Here is a 19,642-nt window from a genome sequence, read left to right on the forward strand (position 1 = left end):
AGATCAAGATGCCTGTAGCTTCAATGTCCCTGTTCCTTGGTTCATAGACAGCCTTCTTTCTGTGTCCTTGTAGTGTCAGGGTGTAGCTAGCTGTCTTGGTCTCTTAGAGTGACACTAATCTCATCTAGGAGAGCTCTGCCTTCCTGGTCTTAGTGCTTTGGTAGTCTAAGAGAAAATGATCCCCATAGGGAGTGGTACTATGAGGAGGTGTGGCTTTGTTTGAGTGGGTATAGCCTTGTTGGAGGAAGATTGTCACCGTGAGGGTGGGCTTTGAGGTAGCATGCGCTCAAGCTACATCCAGTGTGGAACAAAAATTCCAGCTGCCTATGGATGTAGAGCTCTCAACTTCCTCTCCAGCACCATGTCTGCCTGCATACCACACACTAAACCTCTGAAACTGTAAGCTAGCCCCAATTGAATGTTTTCCTTTATAAGAGTTCTCATGGTCATGGTATCTCTTCACAGCAATAGAAACCCCCAACTAAAGACAACTTGATGGTTAGAATCTCACTGTCTGAATTTTGGAGGGCCATAAGCATCTAGTCCATTGCAGTACTTTCATGCATACAAATGTCTTGATTCTCTTAATAGCCATTTGGAGGCAGGATTATTATCCTTATTGTAGTTGCAATAAATTGAGGCTCTGTTAAAGGGCAGATCTAGGATTCAAGTGCAAGCGATGTGGATCTGTGTCTGAGCTCTTAACCTCTAACAATCTCCCTTAAAAAGGCCAGGGTCAGAGAGGTATCACAGAGAGGTGAGTGTCTGGAGTGACAGGAAGTTACTGTGAGAAAAGCAAGGGTCAAAGGAAAGTGGGCCAGAGAAGGTGAGTCATGGAAATAATTTTGAATGCCGAGTGAGACATAATTATCAAGAAATGACACTCCAGAAAAAAAGAAAAAGAAAAAGAAATGACACTCCAGGTGAGGATGTAGAGACAGGAAAGTGTGTAGAGATGGGCTAGTAGAACATGCTGGAAAGTGGGGAATGGAACTCCTTTGGGCTCTGACTTGCACAGTGGCACATTTCATCAGCTATACTGTACATGAATCTTAGGAAAGAGGACTGGAGAGGTAACAGGGTCAAAACATCCAGGGCCCTGCACACGTGATAAAAAACCAATACATTATGCTGTGTGCAGCAGGGAACATAAGACACTCTGAAGTGATGGACTCATCAATTATCCCAGTCATATGATCATTCATACCATATATGCACATAGGGATTTCACACTGTACTCAATACACATGCACAGTTACTACAGAACAATTTAAAGTAAAAACACACACTCTTAAAAAGTTGAGATTTGCATTTTTAGAGAATTTGGTAGTAACCAGAGGGTTATTTGAGATGGAAGGAGTGTGGGAATGTTTGGAAGGGAGAACCAAATATAAATCTCTTGTAAAAAGCACAGAGCTGGGGACTATATGGGTTACTAACTGCTTTCTGGTTGGAATTATAAAGCCACTACACAGGAAGAATGCATGCCTGGTGCTACAAATCTGTTCATAAGCCCATAGCCATGGAGGACCCAAACCATAGCAGGGAACCTATTAATGTTTCTTTGCTATGTGGACATAGTGTCAAACTGCCTACTAAATATATTTGTGTATCACATAGACTAATGTAGTTCTCAGACTTGGTCAGAAAACCTTGATGTGGGTGGTGATTAATATAGAGACTCCTAACTGATGAAAGTGTTGAGAATAAACGGCCGTGGAGTTCTAAGCCCAAAACAGAACATTCACTTTCCCCAAGGCTAGGGATACATCAAAGATGAGGAGTAGACTGTAAGATCCCGAGGATGAGAAGGAGTGATGTGCAAAGCTGTCTTTTGTACAGGGATTGCTGGTGAACTTATGATCTCACAGTAGCAGTGGCTACCTACCCAAGACGGTCATCAACATTCCATCACACAGAGGGAAGAGGCTGCTAAGTCCTCACCCCTCCCTGAGGAATCAAAATGGTTAATGGTTGTTTAGAGAAGTAGAATCATATTTCTCAGTGGCGTACACATAGGTAGGTTGCTGTTGCCCAATTAAATACAACTCTTGCCTATTCACACCCAGGCAATCCTAATTAAATTTAGTGTGCCACAGACAAATACATGAAAATAATAAGGAATAAACATATACACATGCACACACACACATACAAAGAAAGAAATCAAAGAGAAAACGCAATGGGGTACTTCTTGATGATTCCTTTATTGTGGTGAAATGATGTGGGACAATGCTCTTGACACTGTAAAAATTTGTCTCTTGTATTGGTTTAATAAAATGGCCCATAGCCAAGCAGGAAATATAGGCAGAGCTACCAGACTAGGAAAATTCTGGGAAGAGAAAGGAGAGAGAGGTGGCCAGGCAGAATTCCTTCCTGAGAAAAGGTGCCAAGTCATATGGCTAAACATAGATAAGAATTATGGGGTAGTTTAAGTTGTAAGAGCTTGTTAGTATTAAGCCTGAGCAATAAGCTAAACAGTTTATAATTAATACAAGCCTCTGTGTGTTTATTTGGGACTAAAGAGGCTGCAGGACCAGGTAGGACAGAAACTTTCCTCTACATGCAAAATATAATTAGAACAAAATTGATTTCAACCATTTCTGCAACATGGAGTACATTTGCAGTGTTGTGCCACCATCTCTACCATCTGTCTTTAGAATATTCTGATAAACACAAAGTGCATCCCTATAAAACATTAATTCCCCACCTATGCCAAAATGTGAGTTTCACAGAGGGGATGGTAGTCTGTTCTTCCCCATGTGACTCTCAAAGCTCTATAAAGAATCTAGATCACAGTTCTCAACCTGTGGGTCATCACCCATTTGGGGGCCACATATCATATATCCTGTATAGCAGATATTTACATTATGATTCATAACAGTAGCAAAATTACAATTAGGAATTAGCCACCTAATAATTTCGTGGTTAGGAGTCACCACAATATGAAGAACTGTATAATAGGGTCACAGTGCTAGAAAGGTCAAGAACCTTTTGGATTTAGAGGGTGTTGTCAAGCATCCCACAGAAAGAAGGTAAAATCATTATTGAAAGATTACCTGATTTTATGATCAAAAGTAGGGTAACTATACAGGCAGTTCATGGAGGTTGGAGTGAGGTAAATAGAAAGTACAATAATTGATACCACCGTCATCCATCATTTGTATGCCCTTGAGGTTAAAACAATACATGGGAAGGGATCAATGGCTAATGAGTTGCTCCATCTGAAAATGTATTTTCTAAAAGGCAGAAATACCTAGAAATACCAAATTTCCAAGGAAATAACTTCACACATCTTAATCCTAGAGGCTTGACAATAGTGCACTAGAACTCCTCACATTACGGTATATATTATGCTAACACCGGCTAACCAAACAACTATCAGTCTCTGTAAGTTCTATTCATGGTTCTATCCTCACCTACCTTCCCCCATAAAACACCTGCACATTCCTTTGAAAACACTTAAGGCTTCAGATTTTGGGATCATATGCACAAAAAATCAGTTACTACTAATTGAAAAAAATGTTTTTGAAGATAAACTATTTATTTGAGTTTCTTCAAATATAACTTTTCAGCTCTGTTCTCTCTTAGACAAAATGCAGCTATGCTGCTTATCAGGTTCTCTGTGTCCCTCAGAGGAGGGAAAGGACACAGAGCCCTTAGTCCTCCCATGCACACCTCATGGGTGTCTGAGAGTTGGAGTGTATGGACAAGGGCACTGTGGGCAGAGCTGAAAGCAGTGTCTCGTGGCTATGTTAACCAAGTTTAGCATCCCTACTTTGAAACAGCCAGGAATGGGGGAGACAGATGGATACCCAGGGATTCCCAAGGGAATTGTCCAAAGTGTTGGATCTAGTAAACACACTCCACTCTCCTGCCATCTTACCAGTTGTCTGACCAATAGGCAATTCTGCCTTCTTCAGTCCCTGATATCATTTGTGAAACAGGGACAGTCCCATGGGAGAATGATTTTTCTTGGTGATAGAGTAGCTTGGGGATGCTTTCGACTAGGGGGAACCTCCCCCATCTCTCAGATTTCCCGACTCTGGTTTGTATTTGAAGAATCCTGCTGCTCGCTGTTCTAACATCATCCATCTTTGTCAGCACCCGAGGCCAGAGCTTCAGCTGAGTGGCCAGTGATCCTACAGCAGCAGGAGTGCACCAAAGACATTACACTCTATGACATTTATATGGGCTCCGAACTCACCAGAGATGGATTGGGGTTGCCATAAAGGAGACCAGCTAAGGAACAGTAGGGAAAGCAGTAACTTTCTCCCTTCACTTTCCCCCTCTGCAGAGGTCATCTTATATCTTACTTAGGAAATGGGAAAGGCAAGTGAATACCAGGATTTTCAGAAGCCAGCATCAGTGGTACTATACTTGTGGCCACAGACATAACAACATCCAACATAGGCAATAAGATGCTTACAACACCACAGTTTGAATTCTCCCTACCAACCAGACATTAGTGAAAATAAGAAGCCAGAGGGCCAAGCAAGCCCTCGAATGAATGTCCACTCTGTTACTCTGGCAAGGATCTTCACTGACACAGTTTTCATGTGATTGATGGACAGGCTGGCCCACGATGGACAGAGCTCTGATCTCACACTCTGCATGCTTAGCCTGTAAACTAGATCAAAGGCAGTAGCTTGCCTGAGTTTGGATTATCACCATGATGGGGCCCACCTTTACCTGATCCAACAGGTATTTCCTAAGGTATTCAGGAACACAAGTGAAAACTGATCTATCTCTATCACAAAGCAGTCATTTATTTTTGTTAATATCTAATAGTAATCAGTTATGCAAGCACTTCTTGTGACTAAGCTTGCTGCAAAGAAAATGCCCAGTTGTCAGAAATAGGCCTCCCCCACCCTCATTCTCGATGCTCCACATGGCTGTGTGTATGTGCTACAACAGACCACTCTGTGCATGCTTAGTCGTATTCCTCATGGACTGCCTGCAACAAACTTTGGAATATGCAGATATATATGCATATATATATATTATATATATTAAACCACACTAACACAAACACATTTAAAAAATCATCCATGCCTGAGGAAGCCCCCCCCCCACACATTTATACACAGAGAAAGACAACAATAAATTTGACTTACCAGCTTAAGATGTTCGAGGCAGCAGAAGAACAAGTTGCTGGGAAGTATCCAGTGCTTTCATTCAATAAATCACATTGGCTCTGCTTTCTCCTGTAGCTCAGCTTCTGCGCAAAGCAAGCGAACCTCCTTCCTATTCTGTGCAAAGAATAAAATGCGAACAGGATCACTCCAGGCAAGAGCCGAAGTCCATGATCACTAAGCTTCTCCTAATGCAAAATAAAAGCGTGAATGATGCATGAGGAGAGGAGGGGAGAGGGAAACAGCTTGGCTTAGAATCTAGGTATGTTCTCGGGACTGCAGCCGGGAAGGCTGGATTTCTCAAGCGTGTGTGTGTGTGTGTGTGTGTGTGTGTGTGTGTGTGTGTGTGTTGTAAAAGGGTGCCATGACTTCAGTGTGTATTTAACCTATTGTATCTGTGGGGACCATTCAGAATGACACACAATACTGAATCAGGACCAACTGTCAGTCAAGGGTCCACAAAGGGACTGTGAAGCAGCCAGTTAGTTCTGCATCACATTAGTAGAGCAGGAGAATTATCACCTGTGGCTCGAGAGCCCCTTCAGTGATATGCTCCCACAGCTGCCTGAATCCAGAAGCACACAGGTGGCAGTCACATCCCCTCCCTCCCCTAGACTTCTAGGAGGAGTGATGGGGCTCCTGCAAGTACTGGGGCTCTCAGTCTAGGCATTTGGGTTTTGAGTAGGAGTGAGAAAATAGTCAGCACGCACCAGGCTTAGGACCCCATGAGCCTCATGAAGAAGATTCCAATGCTGTTTCTGTGCCAGCCACACATGGGTGTACCTGGCTCCCTCCCCAGTGCTGTGCTTTACATGACTAATGCAACACATGAAATGGATTTCCTCGAAAGCCTTACAAGAAGGGTTCTCTTATGTCTCCCTCTGAAATGAAAAGCCCAATGAGCTTTGTTCATATTGGCTATGTTAGGGAGGGTTTGTCACTAAAGAGCACATATAACACACACCGACACACACACACACACTCACACAGCCCTAACCTAGCAACAGCATTAAGGATCTTTGAAAAGATCTATTCAGATACTCTGTCTGCCAAATGAATGTTTAGCTGCTCTAATGATTTCAGATATAATTCTGTTTTCTTTGTTTAGACACTGTGTTGTCAGCTTTGTCCTTTATGCCTGGAGACACAAACCGACCTCTAAATTGCGAATGTGAGTCTGTACTGACTCAGATCATCTCTTGCTCGTGAGTAGAGAGGTAAAGTGTTAATTTGGGGCTGGTCATATCCTAAGATAATGGGCAAAGCAGCTTGTGTTCATGAAAATTCTGGAGACATCCTGGCGCCTGCCAGCTCACTCTGACAAGTGGCAGGTGGTTGCTCTGGAGCTGGCATTTGAGGTAAGAAAGTGAGTCAGAAGGGGCTGGGGTTGTATCTCAGTTGGTGGAAGGTTTGCCCGACAGACACACAGTTCCCTCCCCAGCATCCCATCAGCTGCATCAGCTGGGCATGGTAGTACATGCCTATAATCCCAGCACTTGGGAGGTGAAGACAAGAGGATCAGAAGTTCAAGTTTATGTTTGGAATTAGAAGCCATCCTGGGACACACAAGATGCTGTCTGGAAGGGGAAAAAAAAGTGAGACAGAAAACCAGACAACCTGGCTGCCCAAAGGAAGAGCTCAGCTTACTTTTCCACAGTTGTCTTACTTTCCTGTTCTTTTAAAAAATGGTTTATTTATTCTTATTTTATGGAAATTGGTATTTTGCCTGCATGTGTCTGTGTGAGGGTGTCAGATCCTCTGGAACTAGGGTTATAGACAGTTGTGAACTGCCATGTGGGTGCTGGGAATTGAAACCAGTCCTCTGGAAGAGCAGCCGGTGCTCTTGATTTCTGGTGCTCTTGACTTCTGAACCAGGTGGTACATGCTTTTAATCCTTGTACTTGGGAGGCAGAGGTCTCTGACACTGGTCTACAGAGTGAGTTCCAGGACAGCCTGGGAAACATGGGAACTATGTCAAAAAACACCAAAAAGAAAAAAAAAGAAGTGAACTTACTTTTCTATTATTAGAAAATTTAGAGCTCACTCTCTCTTCTCTAGAGCATTTTATCTTATTTTTTTTTAAAGCTTAGTTGATGAGATGGGTTGGAGGTGTGTGTGTGTGTGTGTGTGTGTGTGTGTGTGTGTGTGTGTGTGTGTGTGTGTGTGCCTACTACAATGCATGCAGAGATCAGAAGACAACTTGCAGGAGCTGATTCTCTTGTTTCAGCACAGGAGTCCTGAGGATTGAACTCAGATCTTCAGGTTTGGGAGTCTTATCCTCTTTTCCTTTCCTAGGCTGTATCTACATATGGAGCATTGTTTGAATAACTTAAATGGGGAATATCCCTGTCATTATGGTCAGGCGGCTGTTTGTTTTCTATCTGGGATTAAAAGTTATCCAGGCTGTTTTTCCAGTTAAAGACCAGTAATTTCCAGGTAAAAAGGTTTACTGTAACACCTAGAGAACATTTAGCCATGACTTTAGTGCAGATTTACTTTCATTCCATCTATTAGAGTAAGTCATGTGACTCTGAGTAAGTCTATCAAGATCAGAGACTTCCTGGGTGGGGGGTCACAAGTTCCATCTTGGTACAACCCTGAGGGGGATAGTGCCTTTTGTCATAGCAACACAACATCTGGGAGCAAAAGAAGGTTGGACATCCCTAATCCAAAAACCCAAAGTCCAAAATGTTCCACCAGCAATGCTACTATTAAGGCATTTGCACTGGCCTGCTCTTGGAGACCTGGCAGGATATATCGTCAGTTATAGAGAATCACTGTGCACATGTGCTAACTCCCCCTATAAAAGGCAAGCCCCTCCCACCTCCCAGGTCTCTCTCTCTCTCACTCTTGCTCCCAGAGGCTGGTCTCTCTGCTCCCTCCCCTCCCCTCAGTAAACCTCTGTTGTATGGTGTTACTTTCTTTCCCACCACCACTGAACAACAACCTGCAACTTTTTGCATAGAGATACAACACCAATAAGTGGAGAAGTCCATAGTGTGATCCATACTTCATGAATAAAATTATTAAAAATATCATATAAAAACACCTTCAGGTTACATGGGTAAGGTATACAAGAAACAAATAATTTTGTGCTTAGACTTGGCTTGAAATCCTAAAATGCCTCATTCTATGTATAGGACTTGTTTAAAAGCTAGACTCCGCAACACAGTTAGTCCCAAGCATTTGGGGTAAAGGATACTTAATCTACATTCAGTGTGAGATGGACATATCCAAGTTACTCACTGATCTATTCTTTCAACAGCTATTTATCATGTCCTTAGTAAGTTAGATACATTGTGTCACACACTTCCATGTTACATGTTTTCATGTTGCCCATGGGTGTAAGGTCCTGGAGATACCCTTTTCTGAGCTCGCTTAGTTCCTTAGCCTAATTTCTCCCTCCCTCACTACTTGCACTCAGTGTCACAGTCAGTTTGAATATGTTTTGGTTCCCAGGGTATGCGGGATGTTCTCTTAACACCAGGCCTTTGCACATGCTGTTCTGGCTGTTGGGTCAATCCTCTTATCGGTTAACTCCTTGGAGTTCCAGCTTAGACTTCACCTCTTGGTGATTTGTCCTGGGCCTTGGGCTCCTAAGTCCTTGCTCTGAGATCTTGGATGTTGCACCCAATCCTGTCCCATCACCCTTTGTTATATTTGCTCCGTTTCACTCATTTCCATTGCATTGTAGAACTTGGGTGACTTCCAGGTCTCTTGTTCAGACTTCCAGGCTGTGTTCTAAAAGAGTTCCTGACACGTGGAAGACATTCAGTAAATACACAGTGTTTTGTCCAAGAGTTTAGTATGTTCTTGTGTAAATGGATGGATAACTGAAAAACCTGGAAGGATAATGGGAAGAGGCCTCAGGATTTGAAGAGCTTGAAACTCTCTTAGACAGTTATGGCCTGTCTAAGTTGTTTGACTGAGCACATGCATTGAAGACTAGCCTCGTCTGACTAATTCTTTTCTATTCGTCTCAGCCCATACTGATCACACCCTCATCTGTCTCCCGATCCCTAGCACTTTCACAGCATGTTCTTGCTGTTTTGTTCTCCAGATGTTTCCTGGGGGTTTGTGTCATGTCTACAAACTGGTATTCTCCATAACTCCTAGCATAAGCCTGCAATTAGCAGATGCTTGATTCACTGAACAGCAGGCCCTCAAATGGGGAGTTTCACGATCAGTCTTGCAGGAAGATGACTCTGGTTTGTGGGGGACGGACAGCTTAGATGGTCCAGACTTATGGGGGAGTTTACTAATCAGTACAGACTTGGGATTTCAAAGCAGATTTCTTCTCTTTTTCTGTCTCCCTCCCTTCACGTCCTAACACCAGTGCCCTCATTGGGAACACCAAGAATGTTCCTTCCACTCTCAGAACGTCCCTCCACCCAGTTCCACCCCCACAGTCATCTTCCTTGCTTAGGTTGTCATCATGCTTCACTGATTTTATTAAAATGCCCTTTGAAGAAAAGGATTGCATTTTGCCTTTTTTTTTCCCCTCTCCTCAAGCCCTTGCAGTTCTTGGCCTAATGCCTTGCAGATAATAACTGCTCAGTGAACTCTAAGAAAAAGAAGCATTTATGAAGCTGTATTGTTGGAAGGGCATGAAGGAGAGTGAGGTATGTAGGTACCTACATGTTCAGAGTCTTTTGACTGTTTGAAGATGGGTGTTCGAAGTATTCTGTTCTTGTCCTTATAGGAAAACAGAGGAGGTATCTTTCCAGAGAAAAAAAGAGAGGTGTTTAGTGACAGAGATACAACTGACAAGTACAGGTTCAAAGGACCTGAGTGAGGGGTGTGCATGGAAAACATTGGGTCATTTCCTTCTGGAATATGTAGGGAGGAGCTAGAGAATGTTGTATTATAATTGGATGCCCAAGAATGAAGACTCCTGCAGTTTGGCAAGAAGCAAGGGGATGGGGCCAAGGCACAGAGTCAAGGCACGGAGCCCTTGGGTAGTGGAAGGGATGAGTAGCCTCTGGGAATGGACTGAAGTAAATCAGCTCAGATGAGCTCCTTAGGACTTTCCCACAAAGCAGGCCTGAGTAGCCCAGGAAGGCTGGGTGCTGTGTTGAGTCTGGACTTCCGATTGGTGGTGACAAGGATACCCACAGAATGCTCGCGTAGCTGAGCAAGATGTCTCTGATGTAGACATGGAAGATAATCAAGGAGAGTAGTGAGAACCCGAAAGTAGGAAGATACAGATGCCCAGAACCCATGAGAAGAAGCAAATTAAGAGAAGGGTGCGGTGCAGTTTAGAAATGGAAACAGATCGGTTGACGTGAAAGAAGCTAAAGGTGGTGTTCAAGTTTTTATCTATGTGAGTTCATTTCTGGGATATGCATTCTTATGTGTCTGTTCCCATGCCACTGTCATACTGTTTCAGTTACTATGGCTCTGTAGTACGTTTTGAGATTTGGAAATTGTGATGCTCTCCAGCTTTTCTCCCCTTCTCTTGGGATTTCTTGTGCTTCTGTATACATTTCGGGATATATATATATATGAATGTCATTGGGATTTGGTGAGATTTGCCTTGAAAATGTGGATCAGTGTATGGCATGGCTATGCATGGAAACACCACACCAAACCCCATTCGTAGGTACTTGTGATCTTCCATGAAAAGAGAACAGTTTATAAGGTTTAACCTATGTGTTGGCAGATGATGGCGATGTTGATTATTGCAGGACACACACATAGTATTCATGATTCAGTCTGTGAACATGTTTTACGATAGAGAAAGAACAGGGATAAGGAACCATAGAACACATTTAGGCCACATCGGAAAGCAGTGTCTGATAAAGAACTCAGGCTTGATAAAGATGGTGAGCTACCTGTAGAAGCATGGGTGGAGGGGGGAGAGGGCTTTGCTGATGTTTCCCTCCTTTGTAGGGATAATGGTTGTCCTGGAAACAGAACTTCCTCACCCAAAGCCACAGCTTACTACTCCCCACCCCACACAACTATTTAGCCCCAGGGAAAGAACTGAGGTTTGGGACTGGGAGTCTGTGTTTGGTCCCCAGACCTGTTCCTCATGGGCTGAGTGACCCTGACAAGTGAATAATTCTTTTTTGTTTGTTTGTTTCTTTGAGACAGGGTTTCTCAGTGTAGCCTTGACTGTCCTGGAACTCACAGAGATTCACTTGCCTCTGCCTCCCGAGTGCTGGGATTAAAGGCGTGGGCCACTGCAGTCTGGCAATAAGCAAATTCTTATTACTGGGCTTTAGTTTTCCCTCTTGTCTTAATAAAATGAGTGAGTTGGACCTGGTCAACTGAAAGAGTCTTTTTCATCTTCTGTCATCTGCTTGGCAACACAACATCTAGAAGTCTGAAATGCTTGGGAAGTGAGGCCCAGGCCCACCTTAACTGCAAGCCAGTAATGTCCATTTCTATGAAATATCATAATATATATATATTATATCAGGTCTGTCTCAGGGTTAGTAACATGTGGTTTGTCTGTAAGGCATAAATTTAAATCGACCACTCTTTGATGGCCATTTGAATAATGGCCTTTTTCCTTCTTCACCCTTTTCAATTTAGGGAGTACCTTTTCATCAGGATCTAAAAATTAAATTATGAGAAGAAAGTGGCAGGTCCTTCCCTGTGGTCAGCAGAGAGGCTGCCCAGCCCACTTGCATTCTGTAATCTCTTGGCCTTCCTTAGGGCTCTAGGGTGCCACTGTCTAGTAATGGGCTGTGTTTTTCCCCCCAAAATGAAATGTGCCATTTATCAAAAAATATCTAAAAAGGGGACATTAAAAAAATAAATAAAAGAAAATGAATACCCCAGGGTGGATCGGAGCATATTTATTATGTGTGAAGTTCAGTAATGAGTGCCAGGCTCATCCTCCCCCACCACACACACACACACACACACACACACACACACACACACACACACACACGAATGATTGCACTGCTAAGCCCCAAAGGAGAAAGAAAGGGTTCGAGAAGGGTGCTGGCTATTCAGTCCCAGGCAGAGCCTTTCAAAATAGACTGTTCATAGGTGTGCTATTTCTTGATGGTTAAGCCCCAGGTAACCTTTCAGAATAAAAGTCACGGTTTCCTAATAGACTGGGAAACCCACTTGTGGAATTTGTTCCTGGGTCTTAGGAGTCTAGATAAAAGACATTTGGAAAGATTCTTCAGGCTGAGGTGGTCCACATACTTTTTTTTTTTTTTTTTTTTTTTTTTTTTTTTTGTGCAGCCATTGCACAGTGTTGATCTGGACTGGTCGTGGGAGGTTTTCCAGTCTGGGGATTTTGAGAAGCGCGATTCTCTTATGGAGGTTACAAACCCTTCACTGACAGCTTTCCAAGAACGGCTCTGTGCGCCTCTCCGGCAGCCTCCCGGCTCGCTGCAGCTCCAAGACGTGATAATCAGAGTCCCTGAACTCCTGAAAAGTCTTCTTGTTCTGCCTGCCACCCTCTCAGTCGTCGTTAGAATTCTCCAGCTATGAATCCCCTATTGTCTGCAGGAGCCCAGGATCCCCACACCATGCCTAGGCAGGAATGCGAGCCTCCTAGGTCTGGCTCTCAGTACAACCTTATCCAGCAGGTCACAAAGCCCCATTTATACACAGCTCCTACGTTTTTATCATAACTCTTTATCGACTCAACCCCATATATCCTCCAGGGTAGTCGAGAGACGTTTGGTAATGAAGCCCATTTATCCTCATTTTCTCAATTGGCACACTTAAAATTCCAATATTTATGTTCACACTGTCTTAATTTTGGATGTCAAAGATAGTCTAGTAGACAAGGAGCACCGCTCAAGGAGAACTGACCCCCACAGAGGAGTTCACCAGAGCCCCAATAAATGACGAGGTTTGTCATAGTACCAATCACTGAGTTGCAAACAGTTGCCACTTAGAGCTTGGTGCAAAAAATAAAAAGTGTTGTTGTCACTCTATGCTATGCCCCCCAGAAATAGGACTAGCCACTCCTTGATGCAGAAACCAAGGCTCAGAGAGATTAACTAGCTAGTGTATATGCACCAAGGGCTGAGCTCAGACTCAAACCCAGGTCTCCCATTGCAAAGCTCCTGCCATTTCTACCTCGATGGTTTGCCTCCTGTCTGTTACAGATGTGTTCTGTGGGTAAGCTGACTCATTCTTCATGTATTAAGAGCTGTGAACTCAGGGCTGTTACTATCCCTTGGTCAGCTGCATAATGAAATTGGCTCTGATGAGCTTTAGCACAGAATAAGGGCAGATTTGGAACCAGAAGCATATATTTCACCTGTCGATAGGTGGCAGTATTCACCTAAATCTCTCCAAGAGGAGTCTGCCCAGGTTGCTTGGCCTAACACCATCCCCAAGGCCATCTATGTTTTGTGATATACCGGATTTGGTCATAATGAATAGGGTGTGCAACACTTTTGGCACTAACTGGGTCTCAAGCAGTCCACTACATTGTGATACTGGGATGTTAGTGGGGCTATTGTAGGGGACTGTGGTTCCTACAGAGATGTGGAAATGCCCCTCCCTCTGGGCGACTCACTTTGATTGGCAATTCAAAGCCAAAGATGACTTCTGTGTCTCTGTGTACTTTAAATATGTAGTACAGGATTCGCAAATAAATTAAGAATAAAATGGCGAATGCCCTAGGATCAGATCATCCATAAGCTGGGGAGGGGCAGTGGTTCCTCAGATGAAGATAAGAGATCAATAAGCAGTTATCTGGTTCTAACTTCTCCAAATCCATGTGTGTACACATGCGCACACATGCCCATTAAATCCCAGGGGGTGTGAACAGGTGTGAAAAGCAGCCCAGGTGTGCAAACACACAGGCGAAAATGGTTGAGGGCAACAGTCATGAGGCACACAAATATGCGATCTATCTGCATTTTGGGCAGAATTCCTCTTCCTCTTCCTGTTTTCTCTCTTCCCACGTTCTTAGTAAAGAAAGTGTTATTGCCTAAAATAGGCAGTTCAAAGAATTAGTCCAGCATCAATTTTTATCTGGTGGCTGTCACCAGAATTCTCAGAGCAGAGGGTAGTGTCATAAAGCCAAGAGGGCAGGTGCCGGGGTAGATGAAAGGGCAAGAGAAAAGGCTGGAAGATTCTTGGCACATCTCACCACCAACTTCTCCATTTTCAGTTGGGATACTTGGGACTGATCGTGTCCTGTGATGACCAAGAAACACTTAACAATCGGAGGAGTCCTCTGTCATGGAAGCAAGGCCTTGACTCCAGTCAGAGTCTCAGGGGACCAGACTCACATAGACGAACTCTGATTGGCTGATGTTCTCTGGAAGGTCTTCTGCCTACACACAGGGCACTAGTTCTTCTCTCTTTGGTGGATCAAGTGACTTTCACTCTCTAGCTGAGGTGTCTGTGGCTCAGATTAACATTCTCAGCTTGTGGCTGCTTTTATAAGAAATACTTAGTTTCTGTCTACTTTCCATACTTCCCTGATGACAAGGCCTTTGTTAACTTTTGAGCCCTTCCATCTTGTGCAATGAAGATGATTTTTAATGCATGTGTGCTTCATTGAATGGAATTAAAGAGAATTCTGAAGCACATATTCTATTTTGTCTACTTTTTAAAAGAATACTGTAGCTTGGCCATTGGATACAACACATGGGTCATAGATGTTATTTTCACGTGATTTTCCACTTTGGCCAGCATTTAGGACCATGTCCCTCTCTTGTCCATACCCGCTTCACCCACACCCAGTAGAACAACAATTAACTAATTTTATGTCATTTATGAAGGGTAAATGCAGAGACTGGCACAAAGGTCGCTCCAAGGACATACAATGACCCCTGCGGTGTCTGCCATTCCAATCACCAATATTTCCTGCCTTGTGTGGTTTGCAGACACAATCCAAACTAAAAGGTCAAACACAGGAGTGCTGTTTCCCCCTGCCAGTGATCACCATTTGCCATATTAGGGCAAAGCTAAGCACAAGAGGAGACATCTTTCTTCAAAAGCTCACCAAATTACATCTAACCCATTAGGCATACCAGGAGATACCAACATGCTTGGTAAATGACTTACTTGAGTTGAATGTCATGGGCCTAATGATGCTGTTCACAGCAATAGCCCAGCTATAGATTACCTAATGGGGTATTGAATGAGCTGGCCATTCAGAGATGCACCAGGAAGGAAATCCTCAGATTTCCTACCCTGTTCTCAGTCTCATCCATACCCATGGTTATAAACCTGATGTGACTATAACAAGGAACCATGAGAAAAGTGCATCCTCTTTAGATTGTTTCTAACTCCTGCTGGAGTCTCTCGCCTCCTGCTACTCCAATCTGTCATCTTAAAAAAAAAAAAAAAAAAAATGGCTGACAAGGAGTGGTAGTTTAGGCTCCAATCCTCCATGTAAACACTTCTGAATAGGCTTCCCAGCCTTTCCTAACCTCAAAACAACCAAGAAAACGGGAACAACATGGTAGGAGTCACATCTCCCAAGAACTCAAAGGAGAAGACAGCAGGGCTGTTCTGCAGAAGAATCTAACAGGTCGACTTGTAGAATTTCTTGACATCATTGACATTGACCCAAGTCTTCTGAAAGATCCTCTTGTTTTTTGGTTTTTGTTTTTTTTCCACATGGTCAGCTTTCTTTACTACTGAGAGAGAGGATCAAGCAATGCTGAATGTCCATTTGCAGTGCTCACAAAGCTGTGAAACCCAGGCGCTGACAGACTATGGACAAGAAAAGGGTATCTCTGCCAAGATGCTGTATTTCTTTCTAACAGTACCTGGTTGGTACTGATGTGCTCTACTGCTTCAGGGTCAATCTATGTGACCATTTTAACCCCTAGAGGGCACTTAAACGTGCTTGCAATAATTCTTCATCAGGAACATTAATATTTGCTTAAAAATGAATAAACTAAGGACTGTAGACATGTTATTAGGATGACATCTCTATTTGTGTTGTCTTTGATAAGCTACCAAGATGTTTCTGTTGATGGGACTGGAACCCAGCAGCACTGGAGCATCCCAGCCTTTAGTGATGGTATGTGAGACCCTTGCAGGGGACGGGATGGGGTAATTTCACCAGGAACCTGGGTAGTTTTGAAGGCCAGTCAATTTACCAAAAAAACACTTCCTCCTTCGATGGCTTACTTCAACTCCCACCCCCAAAGTGCCAAACAAAATAAGTTTTCCAGTCTCCCAGGAAGAGTTCTGTTTGGTGTTTGAGTCCAGGGTCCCAAGATGGAATCTGAGACAGGTTCCTTCAGCCCTCAGTGAAAGGATTAGTAAATACATTATTTCAAAGGAGCCTCCTCACCCTTTCCCAGGATCTCTTCCACATCCACTGTACAGCCTGCTTGTCCCTTAGCTAATATTTGAGTGGCTGGCCTATGACCCAACTACTGCCAAATCACCTACCTTCTAATCCTTAAAAGGAAAGTTTCATCTGTTTGACAGATAGGAATGCCACCTAGGCTTATCCTTACGGACATTGTAGAATCTCACAAAGATCAGGAACCAGTTAAACCCAACTCCAGAGACAGAAACTGAACACTGGATGCCTAATGGCTGGAAGGCTGCCATACTTGATTGGGCATTAGCAGAGGACTTTCATAGATGATAGAAATGTTCTAGACATTTGTGCATGTATCTGTATATGTGTTCACGTGTATAGGTGTGTATGTGAATAGGTGTGCAAGTGTGTATAGGTGTGTGTGTGTGTGTGTGCATTTATGTGTAGAGGCCAGAGGTCAATGTTAGGTGTCTTCCTTTATCACTTTTCACTATATTTTGAGACAGGTCCTCAAAAACTGAAATTGGAGGTCATTGTTTGGCTAGATTGGCTGTCCAGAGAGCCTCAGGAATCCCTTTGTCAGAGCTGGGATTACTGGTTCATGCTGCTGTCACACCCAGATTTTTACTAATGTGCTGGGAATCTGAACTCAGATCCACGGACTTGTGTAACAAGCTTTTAACCACTGAGCCATCTCCCCAACAACTAAAACACTCCACACACACACACACACACACACACACACACACACACACACACACTCACACCTCCTCCACTCAAACAGTGAGTGATGGCTGGTATGAGGACCACTGCCAGTCCCAGTAGCTAACTGGTCATGACTGCGTGCTGAAGAATGATGCTGGGTAAAGCAAAAGCATGTTGAAATACACAAAGCAGCTTACTAGCACAGTCCCGAGTGAGCCTCTCTCTGACATACTTTCACATGAGAGCAAAGGGGAAGGGACAGCTCCGTTCATTATTGCCCTTGCTTCTGCCTTTCAAAACATCATGGGGATGATGAGATAGGACAGCCTGCATGTGGTTTGAGTGAGTCTGATCAGTGGCCAGGGAGAGCATCAATCACTATAATAATTGGCTAAGAGAAGGATCATGTGACTCAGGCCAATGTGAAAACCTTGGTCTTGGCTATGATGTATGTGACTAGTTATCCATGCACTTTTTGGGGCTCTGTGTTACACAAAAATGTGGAGCTGTGGAGCTTGCTCAAAAAGTAGAAAACATTGCGAAACTATAAACACTTTAAAAACATGGCATCGCTTCTACAGTGGGATAGGATGTTGTTGGCACAAGAGTAACAATGGAAAATTATGAAAAATTATAATATCTTAGTGTTAATTCTATTTGGACAAGGTCTCACTTGGAGCACAGTCTGGCTTGAAGCTCACTACATAGCCCAGAACCCATACATTCCTACCTCAGCCTCTTGAGTGCAGGAGTGTCAAGTCTAGTGTCAAGAACATTAAGATTTTACTAATGGATCCTGATTGATCATAACATTTTTTTTCTGACTTTGGTTTTCAGAAAATTATTCTTTTATGTTCTCAAAATGTATAATTTTAGCAACTTGATTTTTAATTCATATAATTAAAAGCAATATAAGTAATTCAGTTGAACTTGAGGAATGCAATGTTGTGATTAATTCTGGGTAAGTTTTAATTGCCAGAGTTTTCTGCTGACACAGTACACCTGGAGCTGTTGAATTTCGTAAGCCATAATAATATTTGGATAAATAACTTGGCCATACAAATTGCAGTATAACTACACTGATGATTTTCACAGAGCAATTTTCCCAAAACAGTTCATTGTATATGAATCGGTCTTGTGGAATCTGAATTTAGTCTTCCATACACATGTGCACAGTATCCTTCCTGTGTTTTCTCTGACATTCTTTACAACCTGGAGAGGTTTAAGAAACTGAACTCAGCTACATAAGCTCATCCCTGAAAATCCTGCTGTAGGGCTGAATAAATAGCTTGGGGGTAAAGCCAGTACACATGAGTATGAGGTCCTGAAGGTGGACCTCCAGGACCCTGCTTGTAAATCCAGTCACAGTAGCACATCTACAGTCATAGCCTTGCTACACTAATGGGAGACTTCCTAGTGCCTTAAAGGCCAGCTAGCCCAGTGTATTCAGCAGCAAAGCCAGACCCTGTTTCAAAGGGCCAACATTCAAAGTTGTTCTCTGATTTCTACATGTATATCATGGTACTCAATGCATCTGCACTCACATACATGAGCATATACACACATCTCATACACATAAACACACAAGCACATATCCACACAAATAAACATGTATAGACAAGCACACATACCATACATCTGAACATGTACACACATGGCCATGCACACACATCACACACACACACACACACCTGAACACACACACATCACACATTATACAGGGAGACAGGCACACACAAGGACACACAGATACATGCACACACATACACACACAGACACACACACACAGACACACACAAACACATCCAATGATTTTCAAGAAAGGATGTTTCCATAGTCTATCCTTGTATCTTTAACTATGAAGAGAAATAACTTTAAAATTATTTTTCTTAATTATAACTGAATACAATAATCTTTAAATTTAATTTATACTTACAGACATAAGGGGAAAAAGTAAAAACAAGTTAAAAATGTTTTCCTTTTTAATTTTAAGAAAACAATCTGCGTCATTTTCATATACACTTAGTTTTGACTGGTTTCCACCCCCTGCTTCCAGCTCTCCCCTTCCATGTTCATGTCAGATGTGTTCTATCCCTTCACTACTCCATCTCTTAATACTACCCTTTTCCTATTTCATGGGCCCCCTATTAGGTTCCTTGCCTCTACCGACAGTTACTAATAACATCAAAAGTTAGAATTCTAAGGTACAAATTTAACCAAAAAGGATTACTCATGAATTTGAGGAAATAATATTGTGTGTGTGTGTGTGTGTGTGTGTGTGTGTGTGTGTGTGTGTGTGTGTGTACGTGTGGGTGTTCATGTGGGTACAGATACACATGTGCGGAGTGTGTACACATAGGTGTGGCTGTACATATGGAGCCAGAGAACAACTCTGGGTATCACTCCTCAGTATATGCACAATTGTTTTGAGACAGGGCCTCGCATTGGCCATGGACTAGCCAAGAGGATTAGGCAGAGTGTCCAGCAAGCTGCAGGATTTATCCTTCTGTGGTCCTGGGATTACAAAGCACACTTTATATTTTTATAAGGGTTTTATCTGGGAATTTTACTTGGGTCCTCA

The 19,642-nt window shown here is 43.0% G+C and overlaps 1 protein-coding gene across 6 annotated transcripts in view; it reads right to left on the bottom strand.

Moving 5' to 3' along the window:
• Ankfn1 (ankyrin repeat and fibronectin type III domain containing 1) overlaps positions 1–19,642 on the bottom strand; it is a 369,637-nt gene that overhangs the window by 136,662 nt on the left and 213,333 nt on the right. For 3 of the 6 annotated variants that reach the window (XM_051192277.1, XM_051192357.1, XM_051192021.1), the window contains one exon: positions 5,118–5,252. The gene's annotated coding sequence lies outside the window, so the exon portion shown is untranslated. The remainder of the gene's footprint in view (positions 1–5,117; positions 5,253–19,642) is intronic. The other 3 variants (XM_051192194.1, XM_051192139.1, XM_051192086.1) reach the window with 1 other exon arrangement.

Source organism: Phodopus roborovskii, unplaced genomic scaffold (assembly GCF_943737965.1).
Source record: "Phodopus roborovskii unplaced genomic scaffold, PHOROB, whole genome shotgun sequence".
Lineage (NCBI taxonomy): Eukaryota > Metazoa > Chordata > Mammalia > Rodentia > Cricetidae > Phodopus > Phodopus roborovskii.